This window comes from Diabrotica virgifera, chromosome 10 (assembly GCF_917563875.1).
Source record: "Diabrotica virgifera virgifera chromosome 10, PGI_DIABVI_V3a".
Classification (NCBI taxonomy): Eukaryota; Metazoa; Arthropoda; class Insecta; order Coleoptera; family Chrysomelidae; genus Diabrotica; species Diabrotica virgifera.
This window is the reverse complement of record NC_065452.1, coordinates 150,135,569-150,161,427: the sequence shown is the minus strand read 5'-3', so window position 1 is coordinate 150,161,427 and position 25,859 is coordinate 150,135,569. Positions and strand designations below refer to the sequence as shown.

General features: G+C 31.4%; 1 protein-coding gene across 1 annotated transcript in view; it reads left to right on the top strand.

Annotated features, from left to right (window-relative positions):
- The window catches only part of LOC114332483 (solute carrier organic anion transporter family member 5A1-like), a 233,732-nt gene that overhangs the window by 35,863 nt on the left and 172,010 nt on the right, over positions 1-25,859 (top strand). Inside the window, exon 2 of the mRNA XM_028282280.2 lies at positions 5,784-5,823. The gene's annotated coding sequence lies outside the window, so the exon portion shown is untranslated. The remainder of the gene's footprint in view (positions 1-5,783; positions 5,824-25,859) is intronic.

Genomic DNA, 25,859 nt, shown 5'->3' with positions numbered 1-25,859 from the left:
GCTATGTCCTTCCATTCAGATGTCACTTATGCCCTTCTTCTCCATTGTCTTATGTTCATGGTTTTCAGGTCGTCTTCCACGTCATCCAACCATCTCGTTTTTTGAGTTCCTTTTTTTCGCCTTCTTATCGGCTTCCATTGTAATATTTCCTTTGTTGTTTGTGCATCGTCTTGTCTCTGCACATTTTCTCTCGAATGTCCTGAGTTGGAATTCATCGATAACTTTCATTGTCAGGTGTTCTTTTGACGATCATGTACTTCGTTTTTGCTTCATTTATTTTAAATCCCCTTTTCGTTCTCCAGGATCAATTTCTTTGTAACGTGCTTTGGATCGCTTCCATTAGTCGTAGGTTTTTCCTACTAATGATGCTACATCGTCTGCATATGCAGTAATTTATACTGTCTTGGTGTTGATTATGTATATGGCCGGTTACATCGATTTTTCTGATGACTGCCTCAAGAACTAGGTTAACAAACAAACCTCTATACCCTATAGGATAAATTGAATAACATTTAAATTAATTGCCGAATCGTCTTGAAATTTTTTGTGCATTATAAGGATTACTTGACTCAACGTTTTATGCAATCAAAAGCCTAGGTTCATTTTTGCAAAAATTATAGCAAATTTTTGATTTTCGAAATTTTAGCCTTATTTTGCAATTTACGAAGCAACATAATAATTGGACCAACCTTTGCCCATTTACTAAAAGATAATTAGTGTATGTAAATAATATATTAAATCACTTTTATATCGATTTAGGGAAAAAACTGCAATTTTTGACCCTTACTATTTGTTAATAACTATTATAATATGCCTCCGAACTGTGACGGGCATTTTTATATTTTTTATGTATTAGGTATATAGTACCCAAAAATCCCTTATTTCCCTGGAGTAACAATTTTATTTCAGAAACTGTTTTGGTACACGTGAGGCTTTATTCAGTACGTTCTAGCTCTTATTGTAGTGTTGTTAATGGCTAACGATTGTGAAAAGGCTTTTGGGATTATATAACATGACAAGCTTGAAGATGTCAATGGAAATTGTCAAAATGAGATTAGATTGAAGGGATACATTCTCGAAAAATCATGCCGTTATGTTTTAAAACGAGGGGTAAGTCCGGGAGGCATATTTAAAGATGCTAGCATGTGTAGACACCACGGTGTTGAAATCAGTAAGGGTTTGGAAAAACAGTACATTTACAAATACTAACAGATTTGGACACCAGAGTGTTGAAACCATCTAGCTTTTTTAGTGGTTATACATGAATAGATGCTAACGGCTATTGACACTGATTTTATACAGTATAGTGCAAATGTCTGGAATAAATTCATTATTCCGGAAACCACCGACTTTAAGAAAAAATCCTGAAACAGGTCCATTTTTAATTTTAAATTATGACTTTTTGATATATATATATAATATATATATATATATCATACTAGTGACGTCGTCCATCTGGGAGTGATGACGCAATCGATGATTTTTTTTAATATGGATAAGGGTCTTGTGCCAGCTCATATGAAAGGCTATTCAATTTTCTATTCAGTAATATAAACACTGACATAATTATTTATACAGGGTTTCCTAGAAAAATTATTTTGAATTAAATTAATTTACACAAAAAGAAGAATAATATATTATATGTAATTTATTTAATTCAAAATACATTCTATTGCTGTCAGAAAACAGAAAAAAATGTTTATTTCGTAAATAAACATTGCTTTGCACTTAAATTAAATGTTCAAACTGCCAAGAGACAGATGGGTGGCAGCTTGAAGATCAAAATTAAGCGAAAAGTAATGTTTATTTATCAAAAAACTTTTTTTTCTGTTTTCTGACAGCAGTAGAGTGTATTTTGAATTAAATAAATTACATACATTCTTCTTTTTGTGTCATTTAATTTAATTCAAAAAAAAATTTCTTAGACACCCTGTATAAATAATTATGTTAATATTTATATTACTGAATAGAGAACTGAATAACCATTCAATTGGGCTAGCACGCGACCCCTATTCTTATCTAAAAAAATTATCGATTACGTCATACTCCCAGATGGATGACGTCACTAGTTTGATATATATGTCAAAACGTCATTTAAAATTAAAAATCGACCTGTTTCAGAATTTTTAAAGTCGCTGGCTTCCGAAATAATGAATTTCAACAGACATTTGCACCATACTGTATAAAATCAATGTCAATAGCCGTTAGCATCTATGCATGTATAGCCACTAAAAAAGCTAGCTGGTTTCAACACTCTGGTGTCCAAATCTGTTAGTTATTTGTAAATGTACTATTTTTCCAAACCCTAACTGATTTCAACACCCTGGTGTCTACGCACGCTAGCATATGTAAATGTACTGTTTTTCCAAACCCTAACTGATTTCAACACCCTGGTGTCTAGACACCATTTATGAAATAAACATTTTTTTATGTTTTCTGTCAGCAGTAGAATGTATTTTGAGTTAAATAAATTGCATACATTCTTCTTTTTGTGTGAATTAATTTAATTCAAAATAATTTTTCTTAGACACCTGCATACATAATTATTTCAATGTTAATATTACTGAATGGAGAATTGAATAACCTTTCAAATGAGCTAGCACACCACCCCTATTCCCTATCTAAAAATAAGGGGTGGGGGAAATGGAAGGGAGGGGGTTGACAAATAACAGATGTATGTACCGTAAAAATGTGTCCCCCTTAGATCAAAAATCGACCTGTTTCGTAATTTTCTTAAAATCTAATAAATACTGCCAAATATCGAGGTGGACTGTTTTCTGTGGCCCACTCTGTATGTATGTATAATCCCGTGTTTTGTTTCAACGGTATTCCAAATTGGTAATACAGCAATCTAGTAACGCCAAACTATTTTTTCTTGCTCATTTTGTAGAGAAAACTATATTATTTATTCTACATTTATAAACCAATATTTTGTAAAGTCATTTTAAACCACTCAATTAATAATTCCATCAGTATTGCACCTTTAAATTTATTTAGAACGAGAACGTGTTCATATTCCAAGGTCATTATTTTAAGAGACAGACAATAAAAAGAAATGCCAAAGAAGCATTCGTCCTTAAGACTTGTTGATATTTTCATCGATATTAGATCGACATTTCCAATAATCCAAATCTCATTTAATTCAATCGCCCACTCACGTTTAAAGATGTGGGAACGATATTCGTGTTAGGTATATTTCATCAAAATTAAAATATAATACTTGAGATGTCCACACCACAATAACTCCATATAAGATTTTAATATGATAGTAGTCGCCATAATATTTACCATTTGACTGAGCCCTTGGCAATTGAGATCAAACGATCCCTTTAGGGGCAATAGGGTATTGATCCATATCAAAACTTTACAAAATGGATCGAGTTTCTGAGATATATACAGGGTGTCCAGAAACTCTACCGACAAACGAAGAGAGGAGATTCCTCAGATAATTTTATGACAATTTAACCCAATTCACCTAGTCCGAAAATGCTTCCTAAGGGAGCTAGAGCTCTTTGAAGATGGCGCCATGTAATTAGTTTTTCTTAAATACCTCCAGAACGCTTCTATTTAGAAAAACGAAAATTGGTATAATTATTTACTTTCCTGAAATGAATCGATTCCATCCATTGCGAATTTCTAGTACCGGTCATAGGCGTACGTTTTGGGTAGGGCAACGGTTATTTTATCGTATAACTTTTTTGTCTTCAACTTTTAAGCATTTTTGATACTGGATTATTAAATTGTGAGGTATTCTAGTACTAAAAGGTACTCTTACTTTAAGTCGATAGGATACACCGTTTTCTAGAAAAATCGATTTGAAAGTTTTTAGTTTTGGGAATTTGAAAAAAAAAGTTAAAAAAATTAAAAAAAAACCGATGTATTTTACCAACTTAAAGCAAGAGTAACTTTTAGTACTCGAATATCTCATAATTGAATAATCTAGTGTCAAAAATACTTAAAAATTAAAGACAATAAAGGTATGCTATAAAATAACTGTTGACCTACCCAAAACGGACACCTATGACCGGTAATAGAAATTCGCCATTAATGAAATCGATTAATCTCTGGAATATAAATAAATGTACAAGTTTTCATCTTTCTAAATAGTTTTTTTTGTATCTTTTTTTTTTTAATTCAAGGAACGAAAAATTTTCAAATCGATTTTTCTAGCAAACGGTGTATCCCATCGACTTAAACTAAGAGTACCTTTTAGTACTAGAATAACTCACAATTAAATAATTCAGAGTTAAAAATGCTTAAAAATTAAAGACAAAAAAGTTAGGCGATAAAATAACCGTTGCCCTACCCAAAACGGACGCCTATGAGTTGTACTAGAAATTCGCAATGGATGTAATCGATTCATTTCTGGAAAGTAAATATGTATACCAATTTTGGTATTTAAGAAAAACTAATTACATGACGCCATCTTCAAAGAGCTCTAGCTCCCTTAGGAAGCATTTTCAGACTAGGTGAATTGGGTTAAATTATCTGAGGAATCTCCTGTCTTCGTTTGTCGGTAGAGTTTCTGGACACCCTGTATATATAGTCCTTTTTGTTACTACTCATTTGGGTTACCTATTGAATGCGCGCGAAAAATGACACATTTTTAAATTAGCTAATTTTATATCAGATAAAGAAGAAGAATGATTAATTGACTAATGATTTAAGTACAAATTATTTAATTTTTGATAAATAAATGATAATTCATTACACCTTTTCTTATATTTATTTTATTACAACCCTTTATTTAAATACTTTCTGGATTGTTAAAATAAATAAAATTATATATTATTTGAAAAAGATAATTTAATCTTAATTAAATATCATACATATTATTAAAATTAAAAAATGTATGTACTCAGTAGAGGCTGCTTAAACATTTTTAAATTTTTATTGCGAAAAATATTTATTTATTTTCATTTTATATACCTTTTAAATATTTTTTTAATTATATATTTTTTCAATTCGGTTCACATTGATTCACATTCACATAACATTTGAGGTTTTTATATTTTTGAATAATTTAAACTTATACCTGGCGCGCAACCAGGTAGAAGTTTAAAAAAGAACTAGGTATATCTCAGAAACTATAAAAACATTTTTAGTCAATTTTTTAAGGCCGTCATGCCGATAATTGTTTTCTAAAAAAATTTTTTTTCATTATTTTACCAAATACAGGCGAATATATGAAAAAATATATCTCAATTTTGGAAAATTTTTGCAAAATGGAAATACCTTAGGAATGTAAACTTTCTTTTATTTAATAATAGATATTTAATTTCTTTAATCTACCTGTTCTCAAATTTTTTTCCTTGATTTATTTTTTTTATTTTGGCAAAACTTTCTATCGATCGTGCTATTATGTGTTATAAAATGAATGAATTGCAGTATTTGTTGAATTTTTATGCTTAAAATGATGAAATAATGTTAATATTCTGTCATAATATTATATATTTACATAAATATGAATTTAATCTAGCTAGATAACAATATCCAAATATTTTAGTAAACACAGATGGACCAGTTGTTGGACGACAATAATAGTAATTAGTAACATCTTTCATATTATCTTTTTTATAAACTGAAAATTATATATTACATTCTAAATTTCCTGGAAATATTTTATGTGTCGGTTTAACTCAAAGAGTATTCCTATCAGCGGCAAGTCTTTGATGAACTCAATCAAACTCTATGAATTTTTGCATTAAAACTTGGAATACCTATATAAACATTATTTCCTTACTTATTTATTTAATTTTAACTTACACTTAATTTCTTTTCAGATCAGCCAAGATCGGCATATTTTGCGCCAACTATGCTAAGGTGAGTGTTATTAAAAAAAAACTTCTACAGTATGTAATTGATAAAATATTCAATCAGCGATTGCTGAAGAATGGGAACACTGGAACAGTATAGAAAGACTAGTGAATGTTGTGCTATATTTAGTAAAACACAATTTGGCTTTTCGTCATTCGTCATTCGTCCATCCAATGATTTTCTACTATTTATTTTACTATTTTCTACTATTTAATGATTTATTTTTTACTAAAAATAATGAAAATGTCTTGGGGTTGGTTGAACTTGTTACTAAATATGATGTTGCATTTACATGAATATGTTGTCCAATAATATCAAATGAAATATATTACTTATTGCTGTAAAACAATACAAAACGAGTAAACCACATTATCGGCATCTTCTGTTCGTGATGATATTTTGGAACCTACCCATAAACCAAAATTTTTTAGTATTATTTAAGATTGCACTTGACATTAGTCATAAGGAACAACTTTCATTTACGTTACGTTTTGTAGATATTAAAGTTGATTCAGACCAACAGTCACGGACAATCAGATCACAGTCAAATCGACCTTTCATACACACAGTCCGCGCATATCACTGTCAGTCTACGTGAGCCTTCAGGTTGATAAAAATTATCAAGTCTTTAGAGAGTTTTTAGGAGGCCGCCTACACCATGGACAGACGATATCAGGCGGATTAGTAAAAACTGGCAACAATCAGCACAAAACCGCGAAGTTTGGAAACAATTGGGGAGACCTATGTCCAGCAGTGGACATAAATTGGTTGGAGGGTGATGATGATGATAAATGATGATGAATGAACTCCATTATTGCATTAATCTGAGAGAACTAAAATGAACCATATAACGAAAATGGCAATTATATCTTTCATAGGATTAAAATCTACAATTTTCGTATCGCCTGATTGAAATGCCTAGGTATTTATTTTGTAAGCTGTTTGGTATTTTAAGAAATATTCAAAAATATTTTTATAATATAAATATAGTCCTGAATATAATTCCTTCTATCACAGAACATAATATCCGTAGTTCCCTATCATGTTTTTAATTTTCGCTGAGAAACAGAGTACAATGAATGCGATAAATCGTAGAGTAATTTTTATTCACGAAAAAGCTACGAAACAAGTGACTAAAATATGGTGTACGTATCAACTGAAAACAGGCTACTGACTGGCTGTGTCTGTGTCATATTCACACCACCGACAGTGCATTCCAGTCAGGATCAAGTCAGTCTTGATCGCTGACAGAGCTATCAGACGGGCAGTGCCTGCGATTGCAGTGGCGCCCAAAATCCAGACAGCCAAAATCCCGACAGCCAAAATCCCGACGGCCAAAACACGGACACGCCAGAATCCCGACACGCCAGAATCCTGACAGGCCAAAATCCCGATACCAAATCATATTATAGAGCAGGGGTGGCCAAGCTCCTTAATAGTCCGAGCCATTTTTCAAAATCTGAAATGTTTCGAGAGCCACAATTAAACAATTATCTAAAAAATTAAAACCTAAAAAACAGAAGGTATTAAATTTTTCTCTCGCAGTTTGGATTTCACGAATTTTAAAGTGAAATAAAATGGTTAACATCATTGTTTCAAATATTCAAATAATTCTACAAGCAGCCTTTGCTAATTCAGGATACTTCGATTCTTCATCATCCTTCCATCTTTTTCTGGGACTGCCTACTTATCTTCCATCGTCTTTTAAAAACACCGTCTTTAACACTGTCTTCCTCTGATTTACCACATGAACTGACCATCCTATCTTAGCGAATAATTAGCTACACAGTCTTAATTTAGATTGTCTTTTTAGCTGCTTAGATCTTAATAATGATGGTAGGGAGTGTAATGTTCTATTCCACGCAACTATCCTTGCTGAGACCTCTTTTTAGATGAGCCCATCAGAATCAAAACCTGCTTAATCCTAAATTTTTCGTTCTGCTAAATCCAGACTAAAGTACAAACTTCTGAAGATGTAAGGGGCGTGCAGAAAAATTACAAATTAGTGTGCCATTTTATGATATTTATTGATGCCCCTTTGATTGAAAAATACCGGATACTTTTTGGAACATTTACATTTTTAATGTTCTTTTAGCCTCCTGACAAAATTTCAAGACATGGATATAGCAGGTTTTGATTCTATAGGCCTCAGATGTAGTTGTCATGTGTGATTACCGCCATATATTTAAACTCTTTTTTTACCAATTCCAAATTGTGGCCATTAATAGTTATGTTCTGCCTAACTCCTTGGTCTTGGATTTTTGGTTATTAGCATGTATTTCGTCTTCTCTTCATTTATTTGAAGGCCCAGACTACCTGTTTTCTCCTCGAGTTGTGAAAACAACTCTCTCACGTCTCTTGTGTAGATTAAGTGACTGCACCTATATCATCAGCATATGACAACAGTAGTTTTGATCCTCGATTCGCAAATCCTCCTGTCAGCTCAGATGATATTTTACTTATTACATATTCTTAGGCCAAATTGAATAGCAACAGTGATAAAGGGTCACCTTGTCCAAGTCCTGATGTTACACTTAGTCTTTTATATTTGTTGTCAGTAATTTAAGACATTTTGAAAAACAAAAATTAAAAGTAAATCAGGTCCATTTATTGAGAGCCACAAATAATCCTTCAAAGAGCCACATGTGGCTCGCGAGCCACAGTTTGGCCACCCCTGTTATATAGTATTGAAATTGAAAAAGTATTACTTACTAATAAGTATGGGTACTTATTATTATGTATTTTAAAAGAAAAAATTATTTAAACACTTCATTTTATAATACCGGGTGTCCACTTATATTTTCCCCCATTTTAACTGCCTATAACTTCCAAACGGCTCAAGATAGAAATATGCGGTTTTCGCAAAAATGTTTTATTTTAGTAAAAGTTTTGTCTGAGGGGATTGAATTTTTTATATCGCTTTCAAATACGAAAAGAAAAATGGCGGATTTTTGAAAAAAACGTTTTTGACTTTTTTTTAATGGAACACCCAGTATATTTTTTTTTGTAAATTGAAATAAAGGTCATTCACCTATCCAGCGATATAAAAATTTTCAAAATCGGTTGTCAAATCACTGAGTAATTAATTCTTAAAATGAGAGGTGCAACGTGGATATCACATACCTAAATAACATAACTAATCAAATTGATACTATGTTATGTGATTTCCACATTGCATCTCTCATTTTAAAAATTAATTGCTCAGTCATTTGATAACCGATTTTAAAAAAATTTATATCGTTGGATAGGTAAATGACCGTTTTTTTTTCAAGTTTTAAGTAAATGACCATTTTTTATATCCCTTTTAAATAAAAATGGCGGATTTTTGAAAAAAAAAACGTTGTTGACTTTTTTTTATTGAAACACCCAGTATATTTTTTTGTAGCTTGAAAAAATGGTCATTTACCTATCCAGCGATATAAAAATTTTTAAAATCGGTTGTCAAATGACTGAGCAAATAATTTTTAAAATGAGAGATGCAATGTGAAAATCACATAGCATAATATCATTTGGCTTAGTTATGTTATTTAGGTATGTGATATCCACGTTGCACCGCTCATTTTAAAAATTAATTACTCAATGATTTGACAACCGATTTTGAAAAACTTTATATCGCTGTATAGGTGAATAACCTTTCTTTTAATTTACAAAAAATATACTGGGTGTTCCATTAAAAAAAAAGTCAACAACGTTTTTTTCCAAAAATCCGCCTTTTTTTTTCGCATTTGAAACTGATATAAAAAATTCAATACATTCAGACAAAACTTTTACTAAAATAAAACATTTCAGCGAAAACCGCATTTTTCTATCTTAAGCCGTTTAGAAGTTATAGGCAGTTAAAATGGGAGAAAATATAAGTGGACACCCGGTATAAAAGCTATACTTACTGAAATGGAAGGTTGTAAGTTGTAAGTGACATGATAATATCTATTATATGAAAGTAAACTTGAATTCAGGATTTGATTATACATATATTATTGGACTATATATTGGCAAAAAAATAATTTAATTCATATACCCCAGTTAGAAATTTTATTTAGAAAATTAGTTCATATTAAATGGTAAATATGTAATTTTGTTTAGTAACACAAAATAAAAACAGATAAAAACAATAAATAAATGTAATTATATGTTATAAAGAAACTTATCAAACATGTCGGGTTTTTTGGCCTGTCGGGATTCTGGCCTGTCTGGATTTTGGCCGTCGGGATTGTGGCTGTCGGGATTTTGGCTGTCGGGATTTTGGGGTAGACCCCTGTGACTGTACCGCGACTGTGACTGTATTGTTCCAGTGTATGGGAATTACTTTGGTGGTGTTGTACAACATGTATACATACTTTTTTCTGCTTTGGTAGGGCAATGGTGTTCTTTATAGTGTAGTTTTGCTTTCTTTGTTTTTTTTACAATATTTTTTAATTTGCACTAAATTTGTATATTCTTCATTCTTGTGTGAAAACGCGCCAAAATTTGTTATGCCCAGGGCGCTCAAAACACTAGAACCGGCCATGACTTTTGGCAAATCTAAAAAAAATCTACAAAATCTCGCTATATCGATATTAGGGCCAGGCAGCTATTGATAAAACCTCGTATATTGTGACCAACTTTTTATTAGATTGGACAAGCCCGGCGAACTTCATGATAAATCAATTCTAATGAAGAAATAAATACATTTGCATATAATTACAAATGTGTAACATTTTACAATGATTATTCACTATATAGAACATTTCAAGTACACACTCAAATTACCGTCGCGGTACGATCTGTAACGCATTTCAGTGTGTTACCTTCGATTTTACAGAGAACAGAGAATATAAATAAGATCTGGCTTTATTTTTGTAAACTGATGTGATAAATGTTTACCTTCTAAATATCTAGGGCGGCCCACGCAAGACATTGAATGTAGATATTTATCAAAATCAATATTTAAAATACCTTTATTATTTAGACTTATTGACGGGAAAATAATCAAAAATAATGGTACGGATTTAATCAAAATAATTTAATTTGCCATTACTGAGTGCAGATGGCTCATGGTTGAGCCGTCATTGGTCACGACAAAGGTCAAAATAAGTGAAAACCAGACAGGCTTTATAACAGGTAGATCATGTGTACATTACTTTTGTACACTAGAATAACTGCTAGAAAAGAAAAGAGGAAAAAAGGATATACAAATGCTGTTTGTGGACTTACGGAAGGCTTACCACCCATTACCAACAATGGAAGACCAACTTATGAAAACTCGTAACTTATGAAACTGATAACACGATACCTGTATCATGTTAACGAATAAGAAGATCCAATGAAAATTGAAAGATAACTGATTTATGACAAGACACATACTTTTCTCTGGCGAGGCAACATTTACGTTTAATGGTACCTATTAGTGATTTACCATCGCGATTTTAGTTATATGAGCCGTAATTCCCAGAGACAAACAATTTTTAGTCCAGGGTAATAAGGTTTTTTCCATGACACTCGAGCAGCCAGGGTACTGAAGCGTTTTTTCGACAGGTAATACCTATAGGAGCAAATTGTTACTATTTCCTGCGTAGGATCTGGCGGCCATTTTTATTTATAAACAATAAGTGTCAAAAAACGGCATTTTCCCTTTTTTTTTCAAATCAATGGAAAACAGTGAAACTTATGGTTTTTTTAGTACAAATATCTTTGAGATTATGGAAAAAGCTTTAAAATGACGTATTACAAAGTTTGATGTACTCATTTATTATATAATTGCGAAAAAAGGTCGGAATTGCAAAAAAAATAATTTCGCAATATCTATTGTAAAAATTAGTGTACAGCTTTGAAATTTTTGTCATATAAGGGTTCTTTGGTGCTTAATATGTAATAAAAATTTCAAAGCGATTCGTTCAATTGTTTAAATTTTATTCAAATTGTTTTTCCCAGAGAGCATTTTTTTTGCAATAACATAAGTCGAAAAAAATGACGTTAGAACCATTCCACAGGTGTCAAATGAAAGAGCATGAGCTATATTTTCAACTTGGTTTACAAAAAAGCGAATAAAAAATGCATTTATTAGTAATAAATAATTATGCAAAAGTATCGTAAATCTTTCCTTATAAACTTTTTATTTTGTTATATAAGAAATTATATATATTTATTACAATTTTTTATCAATTATGATATAAATAACATTACTTGGTAGTTGTGCACTTAAAACAGGTTAAAAAAGTTAATTTTTTTGGAAAAAGTTATTCGAAAAGTTTATAAGGAAAGATTTACGATACTTTTGCATAAATATTTATTACTAATAAATGCATTTTTATTCGCTTTCTTTAAACAAAGTTGAAAATATAGCTCATGCTCTTCCATTTGACACCTGTGGAATGGTTCTAACGTCATTTTTTTCTGACTTATGTTATTGCAAAAAAATGGTCTCTGAGATAAACAATTCGAATAAAATTTAAACAATTAAATGAATCGCTTTGAAATTTTTATCACATATTAAGCACTAAAGAACCCTCATTTGACAAAAATTTCAAACCTGTACACTAATTTTTACAACAGTTATTGCGAAAATATTTTTTTTGCAATTCCGACCTTTTTTCGCAATTATATTAACAATAAATGAGTATATCAAACTTTATAATATGTCATTTTAAAGCTTTTTCCATAATCTCAAAGATATTTGTACTAAAAAAATCATGTTTCACTGTTTTCCATGATTTGAAAAAAAAAAGGGAAAAATGTCATTTTTTGACAGTTAATTGTTTATAAATAAAAATGGCCTCCAGATCCTACGCAGGAAATAGTTACAATTTGTTCCTATGTGTATTACTTGTCGAAAAAACGCTTCAGTACTCTGGCTGCTGAAGTGTCACGAACAGGGTATATTTTTGTCTTATTATCCTGGCCTATTTGTTCTGAAGCTATTTCCTTGTGGCATTTTTATATTCAAGTATTTTCGATGGGAAATAAGCCACAATTTTACCAAAAAGATGAATTTATTAACGTTTCCACGCCCAAGTCGGCTGTCGTTGTCAAAATACAAAATAATACTAAATAAACAAAAATGTTGTTACTTAGTAAAAAATTCTTCTAATAATTTATTTAATCTGACTCATTTATATCGGCAATTCAGGCATGTATTATACATTTTAAAGTAGAAGACTTTAAAATGATATTGCCAATATTTATGAGTTGCGTTCCTGGGACGACTTTACTAAAAGATAGTTCATTCGATTACATGAAATCAACCCCAACTCAAGAATATCCGCCACAAAAAATCATAGCATGTGATCTGTCTTTAAAAAGACTACCAAATGCAACGATGTCAGTAAAATTCTCGCGCTAGAGATTCCATAGTAAATCACGAGGGAAAACCAGGAAAAAACCTCGTGATACTATCCCAAATACTTACGATGTCGGGATAGTACCACGAGGTTTTTTCCTGGTTTTCCCTCGTGATTTACTATGGAATCTCTAGCGCGAGAATTTTGCTGCCATCGATGCATTTGGTTGTCTTTTTAAAGACAGATCACATGCTATGATTTTTTGTGGCGGATATTCTTGAGTTGGGGTTGATTTCATGTAATCGAATGAACTATCTTTTAGTAAAGTTGTCCCAGAAACGCAACTCATCAATATTGGCAATATCATTTTAAAGTCTTCTACTTTAAAATGTATAATACATGCCTGAATTGCCGATATAAATGAGTCAGATTAAATAGATTATTAGAAGAATTTTTTACTAAGCAACAACATTTTTGTTTATTTAGTATTATTTTGTATTTTGACAACGACAGCCGACTTGGGCGTGGAAACGTTAATAAATTCATTTTTTTTTTTTGGTAAAATTGTGACTTATTTCCCATCGAAAATATTTAATTACAAACAATTTTGTATCTATGTAAAATATTTGTAAAGAAAATGATTAATGAATCATTTTCTCCAAGTCACCTACACTAGTGGTCACAACATTTACTCATTGTAACTTGTTTTACAGATTGTAAATAAATTGGGAGGTTAAATAAAAAAAAACTAGATTAGAATCACCCCTTTAAAATTGTTATACTTGATTATGGATTTCCGGGTGTAGGACGTTTCATCGCCGCCGTTTCGATGCCGCCAGTTCATCGCCGGCCGATTCATCGCCAGTCAGTTAATTGCTAACTGATATATTTTCGAATTTTCGACAGTTACATTTATTATTTATTTTTAGTATTAATTAGGAATTCTAGGAAATGCGAGATATGACCATTCCCGTTGCCATACTTAATCTTTTAATAGACTTTTAAACTTTTATAATATAAAATATAATTATAAAATATAAAATATAATAATATTTTTTATCTTTTTATTTGTCATAAGTTTTGAACTGAATTTAACATCGTGTCGTGTCATCTCCCATAATACAAAATCAACTGACTAACTGGCGATGAAACGGCCTGCGATGAAACGGCCGGCGATGAAACGGACGGCGATGAAATGGACTAGCGATGAACCGGCGGCATCGAAACGGCGGCGATGAAACGTCCCATTCCGTGGATTTCCAGGTCATTTTATAAGTAATAATTTTGACCACATCTAAGATAATCTTTTCCTCCATTTGTATCAAACTTTTTAAGATACCCTATACTTATATGTATGTATATAAACGAAGAACAAATTATCTAAATTATATTATGTGGTAGTTCCACTGACCGTAACCAAAGGTTAGAATTTTTTGATTATAGTTTTTAAAGATCTTTTTCTTGTTCATGAATTTTTCAGTTACTGTTATAAATACATTTATGTTAAAACAGTTTCTTTATTAAATTGCGTCATTAACTATTAGAAAATATGTTTTTTCTTGTTTGTAAACTAGAGTATGAGTCACCTGTACGTGATAAACATCAACTTTATGATGTTTTGTGTTTTCACATAATATCTTAATACCTGTATTTTAACGGATTCCGTTATAGCACCTATTATGATTTGAATCTTAAGTCAATAGAATCTACGACGTTGTTCTTGTTTAAAGTTGCGCAAAGCACAAATATCAAAACATGTCCCAAACTTTTAGTATAAATTTATATCTTTATTCATCTTCAGTCTTCAGACGTATCATTTCTTCTTACGCTCAGTACTCCTTACGCTTAAGTTCTTCTTACGCTCAGTCCAGTTTCTAATATTACGCAGTCAGGACATTTTTCTGTCAATACCTTGTTTTCCCTTTACGTTATCCTTAATGACTTGAGGAATCTACTACTTTTCGTTACTTAGCAAATTACCCAAAACCCTCACATTTCAAAAAACGTCTCTTCTGATTCAGACTCTTTATCTTTAAAGGCGGGTTGACATTACTAGTGAATAACGAACGTGGCTCACGCTTACGTAATTATTTTGCCCGTGCTATTGTTAGATATTTTATTATCTATTTTCAAACACGAGCAGTGCATTTGTATTTATGCAATGCGTATAAACTGCGTTGATGCTATTACTACTACATCGTCTACATATCTTTTTTAGAGGTGGTTTAGTTTCTTTCCATTTATGTTTATTCCCATGTTTGTCCATTCCATTGTTTTGAAAACATCTTCCAGTGCTAATGTAAATAGTTTAGGAGAAATAACATATCCCTGTCGCACTCCTCTGTTAATTGGTATGGGTTTTGTGGTTTCTTCCAATTGTACTGTCATTGTTGCTTTCTTATATATATTATGTATTAGCATTCTGTATCTGGAATCTATTCTACAGCTGTTTATAGCTTTTTCTATTGCCCACATTTCAACACTGTCAAATGCTTTTTCGTAGTCAACGAACGCTAAGTGTAGATCTATAGTAATAGCATCAAGTTTTGAAGAACTACAAACCATGCTAACCGAACTAGCAAATGAATCCGAACAAATAGGTCTAAAAATGAATTTTACCAAAACAAACACAATGACAAACACACAAGATAATAGAAACGTAATACTAAACGACACCAGAATAGAAGCCGTTAATGATTATATATATATTGGGGACAGATAATAAAAATAAATAAGGAAAACCAAACAGCGGAGGTAAAAAGAAAGGTAAGATTAGCCTGGGCAGGATTTGGGAAATTAAAATGGGTCCTAAATAATAAAAAAATACAACAATACTTAAAAACAAGAGTGTTTGACCAGTGCATATTCCCAATTCTCACATACGCATGCCAAACATGGACCTTGACCAAGGCAAACATGGATAAAATAATGAAGACACAAAGAGCCATGGAGAGAGCAATGTTAGGAGTAAAATTAACAGACAAAAAGCAAAACAACTGGGTAAGAAATAAAACAAAAGTCAAAGACGCAGGACAACATATAGTCAGGCTAAAATGGAGCTTCGCAGGTCATACCGCTAGACAAACGGACAATAGGTGGAATACCACGATACAACAATGGAGACCATGGACAGGAAAGAGAGCAAGAGGACGACCCCAGATGAGGTGGGGAGACGACATTAAAAAGATAGGAGGAACGCACTGGAAACAGAAAGCACTAAACAGAACCGAATGGAGGAAACTGGGGGAAGCCTATGTTCAAAATTGGACGAATTAAAGGGCAAAAGAAGAAGAAGAAGAAGATATAAAATGCATTGTATTGAAAACTTAGTCCTTTGTATGTGCTTTAGATTGAAAACTAGGGCATCCCTGCCATTTCGTTCGTTGCAATCCGTGACTGCACTCGGAGTTTTATCCTGATTCAGTCAGAGAAAAGAGCATATGTATCTCCTGGTGAGGGGATAAAAAGCCCCGAAAGCGGTAGAGATACTTGCTGTACTCTCTGATTTTACTAGAATATAATACGGCTGCAGTTTCAGGTTGCAATAAAATTGAAAAATTTTATTCATTTTTATTAACATTTATTCACAAATTACTGCAAAAATAAGGGTTTTTTGCAATTATCTCGGCCAATCGTTTGTTTATGTATTTTAATTTGGAAACTCTCAAAATTAAAGAACTTTTTATGATCTACAACTATTGTTTGAACCGTTTTCCTCAAAAATGTATAAGATTTTTTCCACTTCTTATGATTTTTTACAAAAAGCAAAGCATAATCAGCTGTACGTCTTCAAGGACTTCCCATCAGATATATCTTTTTAGAACCTTTAAAAATTTGTATAAGATTTTTACTTAAAATCCATGATTTTTTCAAGGATAAACTGGGGTATAAACAAACACTACAAAGAAACAATAAGATACTTTTATCCCCTTCTTATTTTAAATAAATATATCTGTCAGTGTTATCATTGTTAGTACAACAAACAATATAAAACGTAAATTGCACAAAATTAAAGCGTGGAGTAAAGAACACACTTTTGTAATTTTTTTTTTTTTTCAATGTACCGCAACAGAACGATTTTCGTAAAGAAATATCAGCAGCGAAGAGGCGAAAAAACCCGTTTGAAATACGAAAGGTCAACTGATATTGTACACAAGTTTTTGCACAACATAATTTGCTACTTTATGTGGCGTGTAATAAGACAAGACAGCGCCATGGACAAACGAATTTGGTTTCGAACAGACACAGAACAGATTGTAATTGAAAGTAACATTTTTGTGACATTGTAGTAACGTAGTGGTGGAGAAGTATGTTTATATAGTTCAGTGGTGGTAAAAAATACACGTATAGTCTGTTCGCTAAACTCAGACGCAACTGGCTACATATTTTAGTCGATAATTTTTTTGTTTTTTGCCAATTTTGCAAAAATTGGCGAAATTACTAACTATTTAGTGATTATTAACTATTTAGTAATTATTTTTTTTGCCAATTTTACTAAAATTGGCAAAATTACCGACTAAAATATCTAGAAAGTTGCGTCTGAGTTTAGCGAACAGACTATACCACGAGTACTTAAAATAATAGTACATATAGTTTCAAAAGTTATGCATCACCTAATAGACGAAGCAATAAAGCACTAAAGTCGCGTTTACACGATGGCAATTGGCGAGACAATTGTCATTGGACAATTGTCATCACGTGTTTGCGGATTGTCGGAGGCCAGTCCAGTTGAAAGAGAAGATGTTTACACGGGGCCAACTATTGCCATGGCACTAGCAACTATTGCCATGGCACTAGACAGCTAAAACATGACCGACTGCTCGCCATCTAGAGGGAACTGGCAAAAAACAAGACAGCACTACTGGCCTAAACCGTTCACACGGCGCCAATTGTTGCGACAATTGAGATTTCGAGTGGTGGGGGGCTCACTGGGCGCAGCTCATTGTCCCCAGTCTACTCCCGGAGACAACTGAATTTTGGGCCAATTTTGAGGGCAGTTGGCAAGGCAATTGGCCTAAAGTGTTTACACGAAGACAATAATTTCATGCCAGTCAGTTGTCTTCTGACAATTGTCTCGCCAATTGCCATCGTGTAAACGCGACTTAAAATCGGCCTTACCTCCGAAAAAAAAGGACAAGACGGATCTTCATTCGATTCGTGAATGCGCCAGGAAACTTTGTGACCTATAGCCATGAGATAATATTGAAAAACTGCATACAAAAAATGCATTCTTAAAGTGCATCTCAAACAGACAATAAAAAAAATTCGGAACTCGTCAATTATAGGCGGAAATAAGTTCAATTTTGTTACTCGGGGGGTTTTTGGGGTCGCTGAAAACGAATATAGCGTCAAAAATGATCTCCGAAGTACCTGGTGTCCAGGGTACCTACTGTTTACCTCGTCTTGTGAAGTTTAGGGCAAATTCATTAAAAATTAGTCAAACATCATTACTCGGGGGGTTTTTGGGGCCGCTAACGACGAATATGACATCGGAAGTGATTTTCGGAGTACCTGGTGCCCAGGGTACCTACTGTTACCTCTCTTGTGGAGTTTTCGGCAAAAAGTTTATTAAAAAATTAGTTAAAAATAATTACTCGGGAGTTTTTGGGGTCGCTAACGACGAATATGACATCGGAAGCGATCTCCGGAATACCTGGTGCCCAGGGTACCTACTTCTTATGGAGTTTTCGGCATTTTCGTTAGAAAACAAGCTGAAAATGTTATAAAAAAATCATAACGAAAACTTTGTTTATTTGCGTATTTTAATTCATAATATGGAAAATTGCTATTATAAAAAGTTCTTTAGAATTAAAAATTATGTTTTAATGTGCAATTATATCATTCTAATTTAAATATTTTGAACTATAATTACACTTTTATAAAAAAGAACTTTTTATAATAAAACGTTTTTATTATTTATAGGAAAGAATATAAAATAATTTGACGATATAAAATACTTAAAATTAAAAAAATTTCACTTTAATAAAAAAATACTTTTTATAATAACACGGTATGTTATATACAGGGTGGTGAATCGGGAAACGGGCCATAGGAAACTCAATGTAAAATTCTAAACTGTTGAATTCCTGCTTCCCTAATTATGTTACATCAAAAGTCATGAGAAGTTATTTGTAGAGGATTGAAATCTGTATTAAAAACAGAAGTTACAATTGTTCTACAATTTAAACACATTCCAAAATTTTGAAAAATATAATGTATTCCTACCGCAGTAGGTATGTGTGGGCATGTTAGGCCACACGTTCTATTTAGCTGACAGTGAGCACACTATTGACTGAACAAAATGTCTTTATTATTAATTCTTTCTCCTTAACTGAGGATATCTTATCAACTTTATTGTGTTTTAAACAATAAATGATAAAATAAATAAAAAAATTGACAGTTCAAATTTTTAATAGAATAAGTGATATAATAAATTCATTGTCACCAAATGCAACCTTATTCACATTATTACACTGTGTGTGACCTAACTTTGGCGTATTACTCTGAAAATTGTATTATAGTTTTACAAAATTTTGAATAATTATTGTTCGTAGAACATTATTACCAGTTGTTTTCGATACAGATTTCAATTCTCTACAAATAGTTTCTTATGACTTTTGATGTAAAATAATTAGGGAAGCAGGAATTCAACAGTTAAGAATTTTACATTGAGTTTCCTATTGCCCGTTTTCCAATTCACCACCCGGTATAGGACACAACATGTTTTGCAAGAATAAAATATGAATTTTTAGTAGGTGTATTAACTGTTAAAATTATAATTCCAAAAATTACACTAGTAGTAAAAAAGTACTTTTTATAATACCACGGTTATTTAAAATGGTATACACTATATATAATATTTATACAGGGTGTCCCGAAAAGATTGGTCATAAATTATACCACACATTCTGGGGTCAAAAATAGTTCGATTGAACCTAACTTACCTTAGCACAAATGTGCTCATAAAAAAAGTTACAGCCCTTTGAAGTTACAACATTAAAATCGATTGTTTTCAAAATATCGAAAACTATTAGAGATTTTTTATTGAAAATGGACATGTATCATTCTTATGGCAGGAACATCTTAAAACAAAATTATAGTGAAATCTGTCCACCCCATAAAAAATTTATGGAGATTTTGTTCCCTTAAACCCCCCCCCCCAAACTTTTGTGTACGTTCTAACTAATTCATTATTGTGGTACCATTAGTTAAACACAACGTTTTTAAAACTTTTTGCCTCCTAGTATTTTTTCGATAAGCCAGTTTTTATCGAGATGCGGCTTCTTTTTCAATATATTTACGTAAAAATTGTATGGGGGTTTTGTTCCTTTAAACCACCCAAATGTTTGTGTACGTTTGGGGGGGTTCGTAAGAACGTACACAAAAGTTTGGGGGGGTTTAAGGAAACAAAACCCCATAAAATTTTTATGGGGTGCACAAATTTCACTTTAATTTTTTTTAAGATGTTGCTGCCACATGTCCATTTTCAATAAAAAATCTCTGAGAGTTTTTGATATATGAAAAAAAATCGATTTTCATTTTGTAAATTCAAAGGGCTGTAACTTTTTTTGTGTGCACTTTTGTATATAGGTAAGTGAGGTTCAATCAATCTATTTTTGACCCCAGAATCTGTGGTATAATTTATGACCAATCTTTTCGGGACACCCTGTATATAATAATTAGCTTATAAAATACGAATTTTAAGTATATCAACTTTTAATTATTTATTAAAAAAATTAAAGAAAGACACGCAACAGCCGTGTTCGAACTAGGGAACTCTCGGTCTGCAGTCTAATGCCACTGACCCACCATCAATTTCTAGATATCGATTTATTAACGTACTTTAGAATATCATTGCATTAGCCACATTTTTAAAATAGTTTGAAATAAAAAAAATCGATTTATCCATTCAGGGTGATTGATTAGTGGGGAAAAGCTCCGTAGATCCGTTATAGTAATAAATAGCAATAAAAGTTAATAACAAAAATTGTAGCCAACTTTGATTACAGATTGATAATCAGTAATCGTAAATTGTCAGTTTTAGACAATTCAGTCATGGCTTACCTAAAATTTGGAAAGATTTAGACCCGTAACCCGTAATTAATAATTTTCTCTGAAAAATGAAAATATCTCAAAAACTAATAAATTTAGACATAGGGAATGTTATAAATAAATTAAAGTACGGCAATAGTACTTTTCGATAGTGATATAAAATATAGAGTGTTTCATTTAAAATTACTGAGAAAATAATGTACTTGCGTTTTGACTCACCCTGTATCCAATATAAAGACAATCAGGAATATCAATCATTTATGAAAATTTTGACTATAAGTAAAAAAATATGGCATGAATAAACCATTGCCGTTGTGCTTATTTTTATTTATACAGGGAGTTGAACTTGTTACGATTTTCATATAAAATTTGTTATAACTTTGTAAATACCCTGTATACAATACCACAGTTTTATATTTTTGTAATGGAGAAGTTAAGAAGATTTCGAATATAAAATAAAATGTAGGGTGTTCCATTTAAAAAAACATAAGTTTGATCTGGCACTATGTTATCGAACACCCTGTATAATTCTAAATAATGTTGTAAGTAATTCTAAGTAATGTGAAGCTCAAAGTTGGCTACAATTTTTGTCATCAACTTTTATCGCTATCCATTACTATAACGGATCTATGGAGCTTTACCCTACGAATCAATCACCCTGTATAATAGTAGTTAAATATTGCATTGTTAGCTAGTTCAAAGCTATTCTGAAAATTTCAGGTACCTACGTAGCCTAGAAATATTTTTAAACTGGATTACAAAATTTGCGGAGTCCGTGACACCAACCAAGCCAAGTATATAAAAACGTTTTAATAAAGGTACTTTACTCTTGATCGAAATTCATATTTTTTATATACCTCGTATAAAATTAATAAAATTTGATATATGATGGTTGCATCATAAATCTTAGACCATGAAGAGCTTTTTATGAAGAATAACTTTTCTTCGTCAAATTAAAAATAAAAGAGTTATAAATGAAAATGTTGTTGGTATCCATAATTTGAGAAAAATTTTCAAATATTTTTTTCCATTAGAAGGATGCACATATAAGACCATAATTTTTTATTCCAAACAACATTTCATATGGTCGGTTCGCTAAACTCAGACACAACTGGCTAGTGATTTTAGTCAGTAATTTTGCCAATTTGGCAAAACAAATTACTAAATAGTTAATAATTACTAAATAATTAGTAATTTTGCCAATTTTGGCAAAATTGGCAAAAAACTAAAAAATTACCTACTAAAATCACTAGCCAGTTGTGTCTGAGTTTAGCTAACCGACTATAATAACAATTTTCTTAACAAATGGAACAGTCCATTTATCATTAAAGGGGAGGCCGTATACTCGTATAAACCTTTTTAAAGTTTTTAATAAATTATTGCTTTCAAAATATACTCAAATTGTATTTTTGAACATCCTATTTATTTTATATTATAATAATTAAATTCACTATCAAATGTCATTGATATTTTATTAATACTTCATTTAAAATTTAGTTTGACATTCACGAAGTGTCAAACTCAAATGTAAATAACCTATGCTTTGCTTGACAAATTCAGATTAAAAAACTAGCCTACTTACTAGCAACGATTTCAGCTGACGGTTAGTGTGTCGGCAGAAAATAAAATGATTGTGACGTCACATTTTAGACTTTGAGGTCGATTATCTCGAAGACGGTTAGAGATATCGAAATGCCGTTTTCAGATTTGGATTCAGAAGACTAAACTACATAAGAAATCATCGATAAATCTGCTCTAAGTATTGCAGGAGCGGCAACGCAATAACACGCAGACTTTGTGAATTTATAAACGAAAAGTTTTCGTTGAACATTAGCCAAAAATCATTACTCGGGGGGTTTTTGGGTCACTGACGACTAATATGACATCGGAAGTGATCTACGGAGTACCTGATACCCAGGGTACCTACTGTTTACCTTGTTTTCGGCTAATTCATTAAAAAATTAGTCAAAAATTATTAGTCACGAGATAAACAGTAGGTACCCTGGGCACTAGGTACACCGGAGATCACTTCCGATGTCATATTCGTCGTCTGAAACCCCAAAAACCCCTGAGTAATGAATTTTGACTAATTTTCAACGAAAGCTTTTCGCTTATAAATTCGCAAAGTTTGTGTGTTATTGCGTTGCCGCTCCTGCAATACTTAGAGCAGATGTATCGATGGTTTCTTATGTAGTTTTGTCTTCTGAATCCAAATCTGAAAACGGCGTTTCGATATCTCTAACCGTCTTCGAGATAATCGACCTCAAAGTCTAAAATGTGACGTCACAATCATTTTATTTTCTGCCGACACACTAACCGTCAGCTGAAATCGTTGCTAGTAAGTAGGCTAGTTTTTTAATCTGAATTTGTCAAGCAAAGCATAGGTTATTTACATTTGAGTTTGACACTTCGTGAATGTAAAACTAAATTTTAAATGAAGTATTAATAAAATATCAATGACATTTGATAGTGAATTTAATTATTATAATATAAAATAAATAAGATGTTCAAAAATACAATTTGCGTATATTTTGAAAGCAATAATTTATTAACAATTTTAAGAAGGTTTATACGAGTATACGGCCTCCGCTTTAATGAGAGTAGCTAATGATAAATGGACTGTTCCATTCGTTATGAAATGAAAGTTGTTATTATAGTCGGTTCGATAAACTCAGACACAACTTGCTAGTGATTTTAGTAGGTAACTTTTTTGTTTTTTGCCAATTTTGCCAACATTAGCAAAATTACTAATTATTTAGTAATTATTAACTATTTAATAATTTTTTTTTTGTCAAATTGGCAAAATTACTGACTAAAATCACTAGCCAGTTGTGTCTGAGTTTAGCGAACCGACTATATGAAGTGTTGTTTGGAATAAAAAATTATGGTCTGATATGTGCAGTTACATCCTTCTAATGATCTAATGGAAAAATATTTTAAGATTTTTCTCAAATTATGAATACCAACATTTTCATTTATAACTCTTTTATTTTTAATCTGACGAAGAAAAGGTATTCTTCGTAAAAAGCTCTTCATGGTCTAAGATTTATGATGCAACCAGAATATATCAAATTGTATTAATTTTATACGAGGTATATAAAAAATATGAATTTCGATCAAGAGTAAAGTACCTTTATAGTTCACAACATTTAAATTAGAATGATATAATTGTACATTAAAATATAATTGCACTAATGTGCAATTATGTGCAATCAAACAAAAGGAAGTTGTTTTCTATAAAATATCTTTAAATGATGCTTAATTTGTAAATTCCAAATTGGTGATGCGTTCATACTGAAGAAATACACTAAATAAGAGGATAAACACTAAAATAAAAAATGTCATAAGGAATGCAAACTTGCTTCCTCTTACATACATAAATTTTAATTGAATTTTAAAAAGTTACATATCCTTATGATGCCATGTCCGATTAGTCAACAATGAACTTATCTTAGATTTAAATACTAACAAGTTACTAATTATTGAATTGACATTCGTAACATACCAATAAATGTAAAACTTGAAAATCTCAAGAAAAAATGTTTATAATAATCGGTATTACTTTTTATATATATAGCTTTGCCATTAACGAAGACAGTATCTCCAAAAAATTTGATAAGCCACGTTTTAAAAATTTTTCCACATTATGCCTATATGATAGAATATATAAAAAAATATTTACAAAGTTAATAAAACACAAATCATGAGTATTATTTTAATTTTACAAATTAATACTTTGTCATATCATTTTACTGTTTTAGTTGGCAATAAGCCACATAATTAGCTTATTCCCAAATAAAATAGTAAATTGATACAAAACAGTGATAATTTGTAAAATTAAAATAATAATTCATCGTTTATGCGTTTTATTCACTTCGTAAAGATTTTTTTGCTGGCACTGTAATATAGTAAAGGTTATACATCGCATCCCTCGGTAGACCGCAAGCTATAGCAGAAACGCGACGGTAAACCGCATAATATAGTGGCACAGCTAAATGAATTTCAGCTTGGATTTAGAAATTATTTTGTAACAAGAGTAAACAATTTAGTGTCCATGTTAATTCGATGAGCTAAGAATGTAAGTCCTTGTCTATTTTCTAGTATAAAAAAAGCATTTTCACCTGTATGTGAAATATGTATCTAATGTACAAATTACTGTTAATCATTTGTTAATTGTATGCCCCCTTTTGCCAATTATCGCGCCATGTTCAACATACCTAACTATATAAGTAATTTATTGGGCACTAATTGTTCAACGGACAATATTATAAAATTTCTAAAATCCACAGGAATATTTTATAGAATTTAGCATTGTATTCTGTAGCCGCCGCTAATCACCATCAAGGTGGATGCGGCTGTACTTTCTTAATAAAAAAAGCCTTTGACATAGTAATCCACAAGAAACTTAGCAATATTCTTGAAACAATAGGCGTAAAAGATAATGGATCTGAGGATCATAAAAATGACTTTAATTTTACTTTAGCTTTCCTGTCCTTAAATTTTTGTGTGTCCTTGTATTCTTAGAAAGGACATGGATAATATATATCCCATGAGTGTTAAATGGTGGGCTAAGTAAATCCCATCAGTAAAGAAAAAACCTACATTCAAAATTAAAAAAAAGTTACATTACATAAAAAAGATGGGATATTAGGGATATCATAGATATTTTTAGTTTTCTTCAAATTTCGGGAATACCTTAAATTTTTTCAGTAAAAATAACTTAGTCTTGTGTAA